This window comes from Podarcis erhardii (assembly GCF_964252035.2).
Source record: "Podarcis erhardii genome assembly, chromosome: 17".
NCBI classification, from domain to species: domain Eukaryota; kingdom Metazoa; phylum Chordata; class Lepidosauria; order Squamata; family Lacertidae; genus Podarcis; species Podarcis erhardii.
The window spans coordinates 5,226,126-5,245,372 of NC_138515.1; the positions used below are offsets into that span (position 1 = coordinate 5,226,126).

The 19,247-nt window shown below is 45.9% G+C and overlaps 1 protein-coding gene across 2 annotated transcripts in view; it reads left to right on the top strand.

The window, feature by feature from the left end:
- The first annotated feature begins 417 nt into the window (after positions 1-417).
- Positions 418-19,247, top strand: part of SLC38A5 (solute carrier family 38 member 5) — a 70,086-nt gene continuing 51,256 nt past the window's right edge. Inside the window, exon 1 of one of the 2 annotated variants that reach the window (XM_081845298.1) lies at positions 418-545. The gene's annotated coding sequence lies outside the window, so the exon portion shown is untranslated. Of the gene's footprint in view, positions 546-18,851; positions 19,005-19,247 lie in introns of those variants that run through there. The other variant, XM_081845296.1, reaches the window with a different exon arrangement.

Genomic DNA, 19,247 nt, shown 5'->3' on the forward strand with positions numbered 1-19,247 from the left:
TACCATCTATGAGTTCCTCAGAGTCATTTCTCATGTTTCTCTTTTCCTTTTATGACACACTTCCATTACTGGGGGAGGAGGGGGGTCCCTGAGAACAGAAGGGCTGGGTGTTTGCCAAGACTGGCAAGAGACCCACGGCACCATGATCACTGCCCTCCTCACTTGGCACAGAAGCTCAGAGGCAGGGAGGGAGAGAGATCTTGGTGCATACTCTATATGTCACCCCAAATATTAAGTCCTATGGGAGATGCCTTGCCTCAAGACTACCACAATCCTGGAGCCGGCACTGATGATAATATTTACTGTCTTCATGTCAAGGGTCTGGGCAGCAGTTCTAAGTGGAACGACATGACTGTCAGTAGGCAGGGAATTAGTTCTAATGGCATGGGTGTGATGTTTCTTTTCCCAGCTGGGTCAGACCTCATGACATGCATGAGACGAGGCTGCCTATTGCTCCCATTTACTGGTGTGCTCAGCTCTGCTGTCAAACCATAACTCTGGGGAATCCTTGGGAACCAGGACTCTTGGGCTCTAGACCCAGCAAGGTGAGTGGAATTGATTCTATTAATGGGCTCAGGGTAATGGGCACACACACTTTCCCCCCTTTAGCGCCTCCACTTCTCTATCAGTGCAAAAGGGATTAAATGTTCGAATTATACCCTGCCATGCACATCTGCAGTGGAAAGTTTCACTGCTTTCGTTTTGGAGAAAACTAGAACCCTTGCTTAAATGGAGCCATTTTTGTTGATGAAGGAGGCCATTTTTGCTTAAATGTGTTTGCCCAGCTACATGGAATACAAAATGACTGGCAGCTTTTTCTGGTGGGGGGAATTCTTCTTGGGGAGGCAGAAATGGAAGGAGGTGGGCCAGCCAGCCCCCTAGCTGCCCCAGAGTCCCTGACAAAACCAAGGTTACAGCAACAGCTCCCTCTGCAAACCTCCGAATTCACACCTGTGGAGCCAGTCCGTACTTGTGACGGAGCTGTATTCGTCCCAGTTGCGAATCTCTACGAAAGAATTTCACACAGGATTGGTGGGCGAGAAGCATGGAATCTCAGTTTGTTCCTGAGGCTTATTTGTTCTGGAACAAGTGGCCTGACTCTGAGAGAAGGAATCTAGGAAGGCCAGTTTACTTTCTGCCTGAATCCCTGTCTCTTCTCACCACAGAGAACAAGCCCTGACGAGATCCTATTTGCCTCCCAAGAACTGGGATACAGTAATATTCTAGGCTCCTCCCTTGAATTTTCCAAGGCATGCACTCCCCACAATGTCTCCAACCCCATCTAGGACACTCCTCCTCCTGTCCGAGAGCTCCAAACCAAGAGCTCTACCCCTTCTCATTTTATCCTCATAACAACCCTGTAAGGTAGGTTGGTCTGAGAGTTCATAACTGGGAACCACAGTCACCCAGTTAACTTCACAGCTGAGTGAAGATTTGAACCCTGTTCTCCCAGGCCCAGAGATCAGTTTCTGAGCAGACTTTAGCATTTCACTTTCTGGAAATTGGCTGCTGTTTCAAATGCTTTGCTGGAGATGCAAACAGAGTCCACATTCACCCCTTTCAACTTCCCCTCCCTCCTAATAGCACACCTGTTCCAAGAGAGAATCTAGGGAATATTGTCCCCTTGATTCTCTCTTTCTCTGTCCGCTGAGATCTGAACCTACACCCTGCTCAGATCTGAGGACAGAGCAGCTCAGGAATCCTCCTGCCCCTTCCTTTTCTGGCTTCAAAAGCTTGCACAGATGCTTACGATCAGATGTGTGCAAGCTGTCAAAATACTTTCCCTTGGGACTTTCCAATTCACAGGGAAGCTTGACTTTCCTGCAGAGGAATAGCAGAACTGCCCCTCCTGCCAGAGGAACTGCGAGTAGCAATGCTGCTGCTGACTCTTGGTGGAAAAGTTGTCCGTGTTCATGGCAAAGAATGCAAAAGCAGAGAAAACAGTTGGGCCAGCATCTCACAACATGATCCACCATTTGGGCGAATGAAGGCCAGCACTGGGTCCCTAAGTGGCTTGAGGTTGTCTTAAGGGGGCTGTATGTTCTAAACGGTCCCTGTTTCCCAAGCACAGTTCTTGCCTTCCAATTTCTAGAGGAGTAGACATTTTCAGTTTATTTCAGGAAAAAAGTCTTGTGGCATTTGAAAGACTGACAAGATGCTTATGCCATAATTCGGTGGTTCCCAATTAACTAAGTACTGCAGAGCCCCTGTTTTTCAAAAGCCAAGCCATGGACTTGAAAATTTTGAAATCTCTATGGTATTTTTTCTTATCTGAATGGTGCCACAGACCTCCTGAGGTCCGCAGATGACCAGCTGAGAACCACTACCATAATACATTTATTAGTTTTTTAAGGTGCCACCACACAACTTACTGATTATTCCTTGAATTCAAGTACAGGAATGTGCAAACTTTAGGCATGTAGAATCTTTGTTTTTTACTAGAAGCAAACACCCACCAACTGGAGCCATATGCAAGAAACATACACTTAGAATTAAATAATTGTTTCTTTTTTAATGTTTAATATTCATTGGAAATTTTTTTAAAACCCCACAATATAGTTGTTTTCTAATACGATTTTTATTCTTTTATAACAAGAAAAGGAGTTAATGTACAAAAACAAAGAGCTGGACTGGAACTCCTTCCACACAAAATCCCCTGCTGGTTATGAGAATTTGCCAGCAATTTTGTGGAAATTTCTCATAAAATATATTTTTTAATGCAATTATGGCCTCACAGACTTTTGCAAGCAATTTCCCCTAATTTAGGCATCTTTGGACGCACTGTTTGATTAGATGCAAATATGGACATTTTTACAAACAAAGGCAGCATAAGTAAAATAGCTCTATTGGGCACAATCCACAAACCTCTTTTGGATTCCAGCCTTTGTGATACCCAAAGAAAGTCTTGCAGCACTTTAAAGAGGGAAAAAAGTTATTATGGCATAAGGTTTTGTGGACCAGAGTCCACTTTGTCAGATGCATGAATATATTTGTGTTGTGATGACTGTCAGAGGAAGGCATGACTTTCAGAGTGTGCATGCGCAGCTTGTAGTTTTTTAAACTCTGCTCTAACAACAACAAAAAGGCCTAGGTTTGGCATGACTTGCAACAATCTATGCTCTGGGAATGTCACTTATACTTGTGCTGAAATGAATGCTGGGAGAGAACATTCTCAATATGGCAATTTGAGGAATGTATGTGAATTCCCCCAGCCCTCATTTCAATTATATTTCTACTCTTGGCATGTGGTTGTGAGGTCTCCTCATCTCCAGTATAAGCGCCTCTTTCATAAGCATGAATTGTAGAAATGTGTTGCATGGAGCAATTCTTTCCTAGCGATCAGTGGTTGTAACTTTAGGAATGTTCATAGCGGTGATGCCCAGACAGTCATAACATGGTGTTTATGACACGGATATAGTAAGGAAATAATAATAATAATAATTTATATCCCTCCCAGCCACTCTGGGCGGCTGACAACATATATAAAAACACAACAAAACATCAAACATCAAACATCAAAGCAACAAACAAACAAACCAATAAATCAACAGAAATCAACAACAACAGACAGTTATACCCAAATTAAAATAACTACCAACCCCAACTAAACATTTAACCAACACCAACCCAAATATTTTTTATGTGGCTATTCAAAGAGAGAAGCATTTTACTCTCCAAATTGTTGTTGTTTAGTCGTTTAGTCGTGTCCAACTCTTTGTGACCCCTTGGACCAGAGCATGCCAGGCATTCCTGTCTTCCACTGCCTCCCGCAGTTTGGTCAGACTCATGTTTGTAGCTTCGAGAACACTGTCCAACCATCTCGTCCTCTGTCATCCCCTTCTCCTTGTGCCTTCCATCTTTCCCAACATCAGGGTCTTTTCCAGGGAGTCTTCTCTTCTCATGAGGTGGCCAAAGTATTGGAGCCTCAGCTTCAGGATCTGTCCTTCCAGTGAGCACTCAGGGCTGATTTCCTTCCAAATGGATAGGTTTGATCTTCTTGCAGTCCATGGGACTCTCAAGAGTCTCCTCCAGCACCATAATTCAAAAGCATTCATTCTTCGGCGATCAGCCTTCTTTGTGGTCCAGCTCTCACTTCCATACATCACTACTGGGAAAACCATAGCTTTAACTACATGGACCTTTGTTGGCAAGGTGATGTCTCTGCTTGATCATTTAATGCTAGAGACCAAGAAAACGTGGTCCAGCGCATGTTTTCTTGGAAGTACCCATTAAACCAGAGTAAAAAAAGGCACTATATGAATAGGAACGTAAGAACAAACAGCCAGATCAGCCAGTGCACCATCTATTCCAGCATCCTGTTCTCACAGATTCCTATAGGAAGCCCACAAGCAAGACCTGAGAGCAGCAGCATCTCCCTCACCTGAAATTTCCAGCAATCAGAACTATCCTGCTTCCAATGGTGGAGGCAGAAAATATCCATCGGGGTTAGTAGCCATTGGTGGCTTTATCTTCCATGAATCTGTCAAATTCTCTTCCCTGATGGTAGCCATCACTGTCTCTTATGGAATTCCCTAGTTCAGCTATGCGCTGTGTGATGTGCAGTGATTTCTTTTCTCTGCCCTGAATCTTTGAACAACCTTCGTTGGATGTCCACAAGTTCTGGTGTTAGGAGAGAGGGTGAACAACACTTCTCTCGCCCCTTTCTCCATACAATAAAGGTAACGGGACCCCTGACCATTAGGTCCAGTCGTGGCCGGCTCTGGGGTTGCGGCGCTCATCTCGCTCTATAGGCCGAGGAGCCGGCATTTGTCTACAGACAGCTTCCAGGTCATGTGGGCAACATGACTAAGCTGCTTCTGGCGAACCAGAGCAGCGCATGGAAACGCCGTTTACCTTCCCGCCGGAGCGGTACCTATTTATCTACTTGCACTTGGACGTGCTTTCGAACTGCTAGGTTGGCAGGAGTAGGGACTGAGCAATGGGAGCTCACCCCGTCGTGGGGATTCGAACAGCCGACCTTCTGATTGGCAAGTCCTAGGCTCTGTGGTTTAACCCACAGCTCCACCCGCGTCCCTTTCCATACAATGCTCATTACTAAATCATCGCGTTGGAAAGGACCTCATCTGGTCTTGTTTCCTGCTCATGCTGTAAGTCTGCTGCTGTGACATCCCTGATGGGACATCTAGCCTCTGCTTGAAAACTTCCAGTGAAGCAGAGCCTTTCCCACTCAGTCTGCTCCGCCGTCGAACAGCTCAGACAGGCAGAAAGTTCTTAGTAAGGTGTGCTTGAAATCCCCTTCCTTGTAACTTCAGGTTAAGAACAGTTTCAGGTTAGGAACGTACCTCCAGAACAAATTGAGTACTTAACCTGAGGTACCACTGTATTTCTGGGTTAGCGGAGTCCGTAACCTGAAACATCTGTAACCTGAAGCGTATGTAACCCGAGGTACCACTGTATACTGCTTTGGGGCGGGAGCACTCAGATCTGTTTGTGGGGATAATTGCCCTGAGCGACTATCTCCCCCGGTGTCTGACAGAGCAAGGGTTTCCAGTAATGTTTCTTTTGGGTCTATGCAAGGTCACACCAGGCCATTGCAGAGGTGGAGGCAGTAGCATTACACCTTCAGACGCCCCGCTGTTCATTGCAAACTAATCAATGAGGAAGCGGCTGCCCTGGGCTTGACAATTTGGAGGGAACCTGGAATTTTGAATGAGGAGATTGTTCTGTGTGCAGCAGAGGAAGTGGGAGTGCAGCTCCCCGCAGGGTTGGGACATGCCTGTGGTTGGCTGATTTTGTTATCTCCTTGCTCTGCTTCTTGGGAAAGGCCCCCTGGGCAGCAGCTGCAAAGGGAAAGGAGCCTTGGCGTGCCAAATATTAACTGCCTTACAGGCAGGGCTTAATTGGAGTTTGGGTTTACCAGGGTTCAGTCCCAGAATGTGACTTATAATGAGACCGAGGCCTCGAAATGTGTGAACAGGAGAGACGGGAGCGTCCCAGACTGTGCACGGCGTTCTTCTGACCCTCGTTTTTTAATAAAACAATAATTTATAATAGTTTATTTTATTAGTTTTCTTAGGTTGTACACAATAAACATAACCATTCCAAAAAAATAAATAAGAAGAGGTTCTTTTGAACCTTCAGACCTCCTTCCCTCCCTCAGTGGGTTCCATTTCTGAATCCTCCCCCCTACATTTTTTTACTGTAATCCATCTATTATATAATCATAGAAACCAAAGTTCATTCAACTTGTAGTGTCATTGTTTTCCTGCCAATTTCAGCTGTCTACAGTGGTCTTTCAGATATATTAAAAAGTTATTCCAGTCTTTTAAAAATACTTGGTCTTCCTGGTTTCTGATCTTTCCCATTAGTCTTGCCATTTCTGCGTACTCCATCAGTTTGTCTGCCATTCTCCTCTGGTCGGTACTTCTTCTTTCCATCTCTGGGCTAGAAGCATTCTTGCTGCTGTCGTTGCATACATAAAGTCTTTTATTTGATTTTGGTATTTCCTCACCTATCATACCTAACCAAAAAAAAAGCCTCTGGTTTTTTAACAAAAGTTTTCTTGAGTGTTTTCTTTAACTCATTATATATCATTGCCCAGAAAGCTTTTACCACCTTACAAGACCACCAATCTTTTTATCCTCTTGCCACAGCCTTGCCATGCTCACCCACCATGCACCTGAGGCTAGATATAATGACATTTTCCCACCCCCTATGTATCTTTCAGGGACGCGGGTGGTGCTGTGGACTTGCAGACTTGTGCAAAAGCACATCAAAGTACAAGTAGATAAATAGGTACCACTCTGGTGGGAAGGTAAACGGCGTTTCCATGCGCTGCTCTGGTTCGTCAGAAGTGGCTTAGTAATGCTGGCCACATGACTTGGAAGCTGTACGCCGGCCAATAAAGCGAGATGAGCACCCCAACCCTAGAGTCTGCCACGACTGGACCTAATGGTCAGGGGTCCTTTTACCTTTGCCTTTTATGTATCGTTCATGCAGGGTTGGGTAATGTTGTTGAGCAGAAAGATAAATTCAAGCACCGGGTAAGATTCACCTCCTTTTCTCCCATACTTGAGTGGGTTGGAAGCGGAAAGTGGGAGGCTCCGGCAACCATTTGGACAGCAGCCCCTTTTGCTACCTGGGGTGCTGTTCCGTGTCTGCAGTGATTGACGGCGAGAGCTCTGCTAGATTTCGTCATTTGGAAGGAGGCCTTCCTAGCCATTGGCTTGTCTGCTGAGGTGCAATGGAATATTTATAAATATTCCAATGGTTCAGAAGGTTTTGAAGGAAATGTCAGCTGCACCAGGGACAGATGGGGCTTTGTGCTGTTGCTTGGAAGAGGTGTGGCCGAAATGGGAGCAGGTAACCAAGTGCTGGCCAGCTGTCAACCCTCGTCTCTTGCACACTTGGAAATAAGACAAATACTCGGTGAGATCTGCTTATGAGCAAAAATGCATTGTGTCCCCTGTGTTTAAAAGGTGTAAGAGCCCTGGTGGTGCAGTCGATCTGGTGTTGGACTTTGGGAGATCTAGATTCAGTCCTCCTTTAGCCTTGAAGCTTAACCACTCCCAAGGAGTTATTGTAAAGACAAAAACGTACACCGCCCTAAGCATGGAGGGTCCGAAAGATAAGATGAGGTTGTGGGCATATATTAGCATGGAAGAGAACAAGATGAGAACAAATTTGCTGTATAACCTAAAACGACATATCAGTGTCAGACAGAATATAGTGCCAACCTAGCAGTTCAAAAACATGTCAAAGTGCAAGTAGATAAATAGGTACCGCTCCGCTGGAAAGGTAAACGGCGTTTTCATGCACGGCTCTGGTTCACCAGCAGCAGCTTAGTCATGCTGGCCACATGACCCGGAAGCTGTATGCCGGCTCCCTCAGCCAATAAAGCGACATGAGCACCGCAACCCCAGAGTCGGCCACGACTGGACCTAACGGTTAGGGGTCCCTTTACCTTTACCTATCATATCAAAAGGATTATAACCAGTGTGTAGAGGGGTGTGTGTGTGAGAAAAGAAAGACAGAATGGACAGAATGAAATGCAAAACTAGAGACTTGCTGGGAACTGATGCAGGTCTCTGCATGTCCAAATGTAGAGTTGCCATATTTTGAAGAGCAAAAAAGAGGACACATTTGTCAGCTTTTAACACTATGGATCGCTTTGATGACTCTACCCATGAAAAAGAGGCCATGTCCTGGGAAAAGAGGACCTATGGCAACCTACCGATCCTTCCTTTCTGCTCTGTCAGAAGCATGTCAGAGGAGGAGAGTTCACAATTTCAGGGTAAATCCAGGATAGAATTTCAGGGTAAATTTCAGGGTAAAAGTGGGAGGAGCTGGTTTCTTTGGGGTTTCCAGAAGAAAAGAGGGGTTTGTGAGTGGGATAGGGGCCAGCAGGAAGAACATTTTCAGGCATGCAAGACAATTTTCAGGCTGCAAGAGTGTCCCTACGTTTCAGAGAGTAAGCCCCATTGAACTCAGTGGATCTCACTTTTGAGTGCAGATATACAGTGGTGCCCTGCAAGACGAACGCCTCGCAAGACGGAAAACCCGCTAGACGAAAGGGTTTTCCGTTTTGGAGGCGCTTTGCAAAACGAATTTCCCTATGGGCTTGCTTCGCAAGACGAAAATGTCTTGCGAGTTCCTGCGGGGTTTCCCCCCTCCTTTTCCTAAGCCCTAAGCCGCTTATCAGCTGATCCGCTAAAAGCCGCTAAACCGCTAATAGTGCTAATCCGCTAAGCTGTCAATGGGCTTGCTTCACAAGACGAAAAAAACGCTATACGAAGAGCCTCACGGAACGGATTAATTTCGTCTTGTGAGGCACCACTGTACTGGATTACCCTGTTAGAAAACAAAAAACGGAGGCAACTCATTTGAGTTTTCTGTTGCAACAAATGGGGAAATTGTTTGTGCTTTTTAAAGCACAGACAAATGGTCACTGGATGGATGTGTTTCAGTGCTGGTTAAAAGGTAGCACAAGGACTCAGGACTCTCAATAGTCAATGCATTTCATTTATTTTGACATTTTACAAACCATGTCTTCATCCCAACATGGATTCCAGGGCAGTGTACCTAAAAATCCATATGGCAATGCAATCTTAAAACAAACCACAAGGTGTGACCGGAAAGTTTGGTGAATGGTCACAGAAATCGGACAGCGAGAAATATTTGAACATACGTACCTTACAGGCCTTCAAAGTATGCCCCCTCAGATACAATGCACCGTTGACAATGTTCGTAGAACTGTTGGAAACTTCTGGAGAAGTCCTCTTTTTGTACTGCTTTCAATTCCCTCATCACAGCAGCTTGGACGTGTGAAATGTTGGAAAATCTGTGTCCTTTCAGTGCAGATTTCAGTTTTGGAAAAAGAAAGAAATTCGGTGAGGCCGGATCAGGAGAATATGGAGGGCAGGACAACTCAGTAATCTCAGCAACAATTTCACGTGGAATATGCAATTCTTCCGTGTCAGGGAACTGCCATCAGCTCAGACATGAGAGGTGGAAGGGCAGCTGGATTACAGGGAGCCTCCAAAGATCGTGGGAAGCAGCACTTCCTCAGCGGAGGAGGAAAGCCCAGCCTCTAGTGGGGAAGAGATGCAGGGCTCGGAGGATGCAAGAAAGAGCCAAGACACCGTGCATGAGCAAAGTGGGGGGGAGCAGGTCCCCCTTTACCCACGCCCTCCCTGTGCAGTAGGTTTTTGTGCAGAGAGGGGAGGCGTTGGATGGGGGTCAAGAGACTACTCTGCTGGGGAAAGTTTAAGGACCGCCCACTCTCAGATTCTGCTAGTGACTGAGCAAGACATGAAATTGAGGCGTTTTGCACTGTAAATGTTTTTGCACCAATAATAAAGCCTTTGAAAAGACCAGTGAGGATCTTGCCTGTTCGCTCTCGAGTAACCAAGCCGATAGGCATAACATTCCGCCATCATTCGGACGGACAAACGCCGATCCCGCATTAATAACTCACAAACTCTGTCAACATTTGCCGCTGTTCTGCTTGTCGATGGTCTGCCAGACCAAGGGTCATCTTCGATGGTTTGCTGCCCTTCACAGAAATGTTTAAACCACTCATACACTGTCTTTCGAGTTACAGATTCATCTCCATACAGAATTGTGAGCATTTCGTGGATTTCTGGTGCCCATTTACCCAATTTGAAACAGAATTTCATACTGACTCTCTGCTCCATTTTCAATCATGACGCACTGCACTATTTGTTGTTGTTGTTTAGTCTTTTAGTCGTGTCCGACTCTTCGTGACCCCATGGACCAGAGCATGCCAGGCACTCCTGTCCTCCACCGCCTCCCGTAGTTTGGTTAAACACATTTTAGCAGCTTCGAGAACACTGTCCAACCATCTCGTCCTCCGTCGTCCCCGTCTCCTTGTGCCCTCCATCTTTCCCAACATCAGGGTCTTTTCCAGGGAGTCTTCTCTTCTCATGAGGTGGCCAAAGTATTGGAGCCTCAGCTTCACGGTCTGTCCTTCCAGTGAGTACTCAGGGCTGATTTCCTTCAGAATGGATAGGTTTGATCTTCTTGCAGTCCATGGGACTCTCAAGAGTCTCCTCCAGCACCATAATTCAAAAACATAAATTCTTCGGCAATCAGTCTTCTTTATGGTCCAGCTCTCACTTCCATACATCACTACTGAGAAAACCACTGCACTATTAACAGCTACTAAATGCTACCGCATGAATGTAGGCCTGTCAACAAATGCCGAGACGTGCACGTATATTAACTGAGATACGGACGAACCCCTCCCATGTGTCTTCACGAATCCGGCATTTCTCATTATTTACCCTACTTTCCGGTCACACCTTGTATAAAAATCAAAGCAACCTAATAAAAACCTGAAAAGTAATAAACCAAGAACGATTCAATCAGATGAAACAATACAACATTTTAAGAGTCTGGGCAAAAAGAAACCCGTCTTAACCTGCCTCCAAAAAGATGTACAATAGCAGCACCAGTCTTACCTCAATTGGGAAAGCATTCCAAAGATGGGCCACCAGCATCGAGAAGGTCCTGTCTTTCTCAATGCACGACACAACGTTCCTACAGATAGAACTTGGAAAAGGACCTCACCCAAACGAATTGCATGGTATTGCTGTTGCTTGTTTATTACAATGATTTCAGGATACAAATCCTTGCAAGGCAGCTCACAAGAAACATTAAACTACAGTGCAGTGGTACCTTGGTTCTCAAACTTAATCCATTCCGGAAGTCGGTTCCAAAACCAAAGTGCTCCAAAACCAAGGTGTGCTTTCCCATAGAAAGTAATGCAAAATGGATTAAACTGTTCCAGACTTTTTTTAAAAAAACAACCCTAAAACAATTTAACATGAATTGTTAAATTTAACATGAATTTTATTATCTAACGGGACCATTGATCCATAAAATGAAAGCAATAAACAATGTACTGCAGTCACACAATCAATCACTCAGTAGCTGAACTAGGTTCCACACAGTCACACAAAAAAGAGCCGCAGAAATAAAAATGCAAAATAAATAGCAAAAACAGACAGACCTCATTCCAACACTCAAAACGGAAGCATAACACTCAAAACGGAGCACGTTTGGCTTCCAAAAAAAGTTCGCAAACTGGAATACTTCTGGGTTTGCAGTGTTTGGGTTCCAAGTTGTTCAAGTACCAAGGCATTTGAGAACCAAGGTACCACTCTATGTTAAAAAAAATGCATACATGCAATAAACACCAGGACCTTTCCCCCGGGGCAGTTGGTTGTAAAGTGGTTCTACAAAGCTGGAGTGGGAGTTGAGCTGGAGCATGTTTTGATATTATTGTGATGGCTGCATTGGGCTTTGGGGGGCTTTGGCTTTTGTGTGCCCCCTTTTCCATTATGCAGAGGACCAGGGTGCTCTTTTTTCACTGCCCGCAGCCTGTAGCAACTGGTCCTGTGAAAACCCTGTCCTAGGTAGCCATCCCTTGTCAGGCAATGCTAGAGGCTTCTGAGATGAGATGGGAGGTGCAGGGACATTTTAAAAGTGGGAGGTGCAGCTTCATTTTAAAAGTAGCCCATAGATCAAAACCATAAGGTGAGGGAAACATAAGGGTCAGACTGAGTCCAAACCAAAGGCCAGGCAGAACAGCTCTGTCCTGCAGGCTCTGCGGAAAGATGTCAAGTCCCGCAGGGCCCTAGTCTCTTGTGATAGCGTATTCCACCAAGTTGAGGCCTAATTGTGCAAAGTTTGGTTACAATCTCTTTAGAGCTGTTGAAACGCATAGTGAACAGACAGACAAAATATTCCTAAATCTACTATCGATTACTGAGCTTGCATTTTCTTGGTCACAGGATTTTGTCTTTGGAAGGGCACTCTTTGCACAGTTTTGGCTATAACCAGACGGAACGGTAGCTGAAAAAGCCTGCCATTATCACGCCTCCCCTTCCCTGAGCTCCTAGCACTTGAAGGAATACGCCAGAGCTCCCTCACATTAAACTTTGTGGCCCAGAGAGGCAGCAGTGCCCAATGGTCAGAGCTGGCCCCACGGATTCCCTGGGAGCTCCTGGCATCCCCCAACTACCGTTGGCTTGCTCCATGCGTTACGCTAACAATCCCCAGGCCTTTGGAATCCCAAGCTGCTTTGGAGGAACAGTTTATAATTACACCTAATTAGCAAGGGGGCATAATTATAGCCATTGTCAGGCACAAGCCTGTTTAAAGGCAAGCGCTGGGAGGAATATGGAAATGGAAGGGAAGGACTGCTTGGAGATTTGGCTGCAGCTGAGCTGGGAAACAGGCCCTTATATAGACCCGGAAGTTCTGGATACACACACACATATAGTAAATAGGACAGAGAACAGCTGAACTGAAGTTTCCCTGTCTAGCAACCCTCCTGAGCGCTTAGGTAGCAGTGTTCCCTCATAGCTAGCCGTATTTAAGTATAAGCTAAACAAGCTATAGCTTAGGGCCCCACTCTCTTGGGGCCCCCAAAAAAATTAAAGGAAAAAACCAACCTGGATGTACATTTCAAAAACATAAGATAAAACACAAATAAAATAAAACCTACATACAGCAACAGTGTTTTGTGTTCTATAGGCTCCTATGATGTAAGTAATGGGCCCTACCTGCTAGCCTGCTCCTTAAAATATCACTGGTTTGCTCATTTCTATAATATAGGGTGCCTTCATTCTGCATGGACGGGTTGCATGGCAACACATGCAAATGGCTTTAGATACCTATTAGGTCCATAAATTACCATATAGCAAATATTCAACACAAAAACCAGCCACAATTTGTTGTTGACAACAAATAAATTACCATATAGCATATATTCAAAACAAAAACCAGCCACAATTTGTTGTTGACAAAGGACAGCTAGACATATGCCCAAGTGGGACTAATTTAGCCAGCTAGCCCTGGTGATCATCTAATGTTTATTGGATGGATTTTCCGCCTAAATTGATTTTTGATTTTATTGCTATTTACGCTTTATACAATATTTTATGCTTTTTTTTGTAGCATCAATTAAGTGTTTTAAATTTGTTGTTAGCCACCCTGAGCCCGGTTTCCTGAACCGGGAATAATAATAAAAATTATTATTATTATTATTATTATTATTATTATTATTATTATATAAAGGGCCCCATTACCTTCAGTAGCTTAGGGCCTCATCAAACCTAAGTCCAGCCCTGCCTCTTTTCCAAATCTAGACCGTTCAGGAACTTAGAAAACCAGCCACTGCTTCTGTGAGGCTCCATGGGATGGGTTTCCCCTGTGTATTGCTTTCGTCGTCGTTGTCGTCCCCTCTTCTGTCCAAGGAGCTCAAGGTGGCATGCTAGGTTCTCCCCCTCTCCATTTCACCCTCACAACACCCCTGCGAGGCAGGCTGGGCTGAGAGACTGCCTCAGGATCGACCAATGAACTTCATGCCTGAGTGAGGACTTGAACCCTGGTCTCCCAGGTCCTGAAGGAGCGTCTCCACCCCCATCGTTCTGCCCGGACACTGAGGTCCAGCGCTGAGGGCCTTCTGGCAGTTCCCTCACTGCGAGAAGCCAAGTTACAGAGAACCAGGTAGAGGGCCTTCTCGGTAGTGGCGCCCGCCCTGTGGAATGCCCTCGCATCAGGTGACAAAGAGAACAACAACTACCAGGCTTTTAGAAGACATCTGAAGGCAGCCCTGTTTAGGGAAGCTTTTAATGTTTGATGCATTAGAGTATTTTAATATTTTGTTGGAAGCCGCCCAGAGTGGCTGGGGAATCCCAGCCAGATGGGCAGGGTATAAATAAATAAATAAATAAATAAATAAATAAATAAATTTACTCCAACACTGTCTAACCACTCCACAACACTGCCTCCTTATAGGGATGATGAGGCTGAGGGCACACTGGCCAGGAGCAAACAGGCAAGGCCGTTTTGTCTGTGCACAGGCGCACGTGTGTGCACAAACACACCCCGAATTCTGAACTGATACAGCCTTGTCGGTGATTTTTAGAACTGAACAGCAATAAATAAAACTTCAAACCTATGACGTAAATATACCTTTCCATTTAGTAATTGCTGTTCATGGGCTATATCTTTCTTACCTGTTTTCATTTCATCTGTTTGGTGCCCCAGGTTGTTATTTCAGTTTGTTGTGTTTTTAATTGCAATTGATCACTTTATGCTATAACTCTGGAGAACAATGCCATTGGACAGCTTTATATAAATATAGTAAGTAAATAAACCGCTCCCAGAATACCCATAAGCAGCTACCTCTTTTTCTCTCTCCCTGCTTCTCCCTCCCCCTGCTAAAACCTCAGCTCAAAAATATCCTCCTCCATTTGGCTTAACCCCTTAGTGTCTTGCTGAAACAAAATCGGATATGTAACTGTCTTTGCTGATGTTCATTATCCTAGTTTTGACTGTCTTTTTCCCTCCTGCTGTGTCTTCCTTCTCTCTCCCCCACCCCCTTGCCTCACATTGCTACTCCAGTCTAAAGTTAGATTGTAAACTCAGGACAGGGCCCAATCCTTTCCTTATGCTCTGTAAATTGCCATGCATGTACTCTCTCTCTCTCTCTAAACTGGCAGCATTTACACACTGGAACTCCCTGCCCATTGATATCAAGCAGACTCCTTTGCCATATTATTTTCAGTGCTCGTTTAAAACCCTTTTTTTGTTCCAACAAGCCTACCCAGGCGTTTTATTTTGACACATGATTTTAGTAGGTAAAACACTTATGCCTGCTAAACCCGCTTAACAAAATTTCACGGCTGGATAGCCTTGCTGGAACAAAGAAGAGTTTAGTTGGCACTGAAATCAATAAGGCAAAAACTGCAGCCCTGTTTTTCTAAAAAGTGTCACTGCTGCCAATTTAGTTAGCTAGATAGAGATCACATAAATATGACTGGTGTGTATGTGTATCCAAACACATTTTTATGTAACTTGTTTTTAACATTTGCTTTTAACTGCTATTTTGAATGGACATTTTAGACATGTATACTGCTTAGAGGTCTTTTGTTCTAGCAGGCTGGGAGTCACCAACATGGACTCACTCTGCCTAATATGTAAGGGGCGATTAATGCACCATGGCAGTTGATATGAATGCCTCCAATCATACAGCTGTTCTCTATATCTGTGCCTCCCACAAATCCAGACGACTGTGGAGATTCTCCAGAAATGTTTATAGGGAGAGAGAGAGGTCCTGTTTCCAGATTTAGCTCCAGAAAAGTTATCTATTGAGAATGCCTTTGGGAACTCATCCAAGTTTGATGTAATATTTTTGGACTGGGTCATTTGGAACGTTTGCTTATATTAGGGCCCAGGGAGAGAATATATGGGGAAGCTGGTCCCCTCCTGAGACAGAGCCATTTTTAATTGTATTTATTTTACAAATTTATAAACTGCTCCGTAGCCTGGGGCCTCCCAAGTGGTGTACAACACAATAAAAATAAAATGCAAAGAATGCAAATTCCTAAAGAAACCGAAAGCCTTTCTACAATCTCTACCTTCTGATGCGCTATTCCAGAGGGCTGCAGCTGCAACACTAAAAGCCCAGTTTCTGGAGCACAGTATACTCAGCCATGTCCCATTTGAGGAGTACAGTTGCTAGGCAGGGTTGTATGGAGGAGGTGGAACATAAGCATGTTCCTAGATAAGATTCCCGTTGTGTTCCATTTATAGGTTTTATTGACTGAGATATGCAAATAATATATATAGGATGCCCCCTCGATCAGCTGTCACTCGGCAACAGCCACCATATCAGGCTCCATCAGAGGAGGAGAGAAGAGAAGGGCAACTTAACAGGCGCAACAAGGAGACCAGCAACTTTATCTCCACCCAGCTGGCCAGCAGAACAACACATTACTAAAAGCTTGAATCCGAATTTACTTATTTCCTCCTCCTCGCCCATCCATTTTCCTTTTGGGTAATGTCGTTGTGATCGTAAGTCTGAGGGCAGGGTCTGATTTCTCTCTCTTTACTGATTTGTAAGCTGCTCGGTAGCGAGTTGTTTTCCTGAGGAGTAGGATTGGAAAACCATTTCAATAAATAAAATCAGAAGACACAAATAGTTCAGAAGAACCCACAGTCCGTAGTATAAAAACTTTTCACAAACTGAAGATCACCGTCCCGTCCCTTGCTATCTCGAAGAACTTTGTCCGCTGACATTCACAGCTGTGTGAGAAACTTTCCCACAACAAATACTCCACACAGAAGCCTTACATTTTGGGCTGCTGTTTATAGGAGTTCTTGAATGTTAGATATTGGCTACCTTGAAATGGAAGCTCAATACCATTATCTACACTGAGAAACGGGGCTTGTTAGCACAACTGTTAATGAATTTGGGCTTTCTTGTAAATCATGAAGTATGGTGGACTAACATAAAATGTGGAGTTACAGATAGGTAGCCGTGTTGGTCTGCCATAGTCAAAACAAAACAAATTCCTTCCAGTAGCACCTTAAAGACCAACTAAGTCAGTTCTTGGTATGAGCTTTCGTGTGCATGCACACTTCTTCAGATACACACATGTGGAGGTTCACTCATAACTTGGCTGAGATTTTGTGGAAAACTGGAAATGGGTTCGGTGATGGGCTACCCACCAGCCATCATTCAGCTTCACCGAATTCAGCATATAAATTCCAGATCAGTTATTTGGCAGGGATCAAAGTAAGAAGGTTTTTCCGCCATACAGACATCTTGTGACTTTGTGCTACAATCATTTCCTCTATATCTGATATTCAGGTGGCAAGTGCTGTTGATTATGTAGCCAAAATGCCACCTATGTGTCAGAGGAAAGAACCAGCAGCAGGCTGGGAAAACTCAAGGTTTGCAGAAATTAGGGTAAAGGTAAGGTCCAGTTGTGACCAACTCTGGGGTTGTGGCGCTCATCTCGCTTTACTGGCCGAGGGAGCCGGCGTACAGCTTCCGGGTCATGTGGCCAGCATGACTAAGCCGCTTCTGGCGAACCAGAGCAGCGCACCTTCCCGCCAGAGCGGTACCTATTTATCTACTTGCACTTTGACATGCTTTCGAACTGCTAGGTTGGCAGGAGCAGGGACCGAGCAACAGGAACTCACCCCGTCGCAGGGATTCGAACCGCCGACCTTCTGATCGGCAAGTCCTAGGCTCTGTGGTTTAACCCACAGCATCACCCATGTCCCTTATTGCAGAAATTAAGAGGAGGCAAATGCTATGAGATGGGCCCTAACTGGTAGGAGATCCTTGAAACAGCCACATGAACACTGAGCATGCTTAGTGGCCATGGAGTGCTGGCAGAGTGTTGCACAAGAGGAAAATTAGGAAGAGTGAACAGAATAGAGTGGTTGCGTTGAGGTCTGAACTGCAGCATTTTGTTGCAGTTCCCACTTGCTATTCATAACAAGCCTGCACATTAGGTCCTTGTATACTGTTTTATACATGTTTTAGATATTTTTGTATCTTATTTGAATACTTAAATCCCACCAGCATCTTTGTAAGTTTTTTTCTTGTCTTCTGTGGTTTCAGTCCTTTGAGCAACAACTTCCTGTTTTGTCTTTTTAATCACTTGTCAGTATGCCAGTGGCGTAGCGTGGGGGGTGCAGGGGGGGCCGGCTGCACCGGGCGCAACACCTGGGGGTTAGGGTTAGGGGGCGCAAATCCACGGGTTAGGGGGCGCAAATTACTTGCCTTGCCCTGGGTGCTGACAACCCACGCTACGCCACTGCAGTATGCTGTTGTGAGCACACATTATTTGACCATGCCTGCTACTCCATGTGCCTGTGAAACCTTTTGCCAACGACCTCTTCCTAACGCATGTTGCATGTATGCAGCAAACAGAATCATAAAACCACAGAACCAGAGTGCTGGAAGGGATCTCTGAGGATCATCTAGCAATGCAGGAATCTTAACACGTGGATTCCCTTCCATTTGTAACCACACCGAGCGCAGTTTTCTCCCATGATCTCCGCACGCGATGAAAGAGAAACCACCACATGCTGGTTCACACGTGCATGCCCACCACCTGTGCAACGTCAGGAGGCGACTTGCCCATCTCAAACTTCGCAGCTAGGTCCTCCACATCACCACCAGCCACGCGCATCTGAGCCATTCTCAAGCGCCATCCTTCTGCTTCCCCATTCGGGCGCCAACCTGCCCCAGCTGCAGATCCCACGTGTGAACGATGCTTTGCAAAAAGAAAACAACGGACTGAACCGCACACGTGGATTTTCCGAGCTGGCGTCGATGGGGAGCGAGCAACGCGAAGCCACTGCGGACTAGAAGGAGAAGAAAGGGAAAGCGCCCAGCAACCTGGTTCTGGGATCCACCTGCTCCCAGTCCGGGGCGCGCGGGCTTGGAGGGTTGACCCGTCTTCTCTGCAAACTTGTGCCAACTTTCCCCCCACCCCGCGAGCCTGAACTTGCGCCGGTGTGATTGGCTGAGCTGCGCGCGCCAGGGTGTGCACAGTCTGTGTGCGAGTGCGCGCGAGTGCGCCTCCCTGGGCGTCCAGCGCGCCGCGAGAAGAGCCCCGCTGCTGCCCTGCGCGCTTCTGCTGCCGACGTTGCGCCGCTGGGGCTGCGGAACCCGCGCAACTTGGGCTCGTGCTCGAGATCCACCGGCGGTGAGTGCGGAAACAGCGCCTTGGCGGGGAAGTCTTGGGTCTGGAGAGGGGGAAAGGGCCGCCGGGGAGCCCGGCGCGCGTCTCGCCCTCCTGCAACTCCAACAGACTGTTGCATCAGACGCGCCGAGCGGGACGCCAGCATGCTGCCAGGAAAGCGGGCCAGGCCGAGACCCTCGCCCCGTTCCCCCCCTCCGATCCTCCGATCCCCCGTTCCCGTGGCGCCTCCTTGGAGAGGCCCCGATG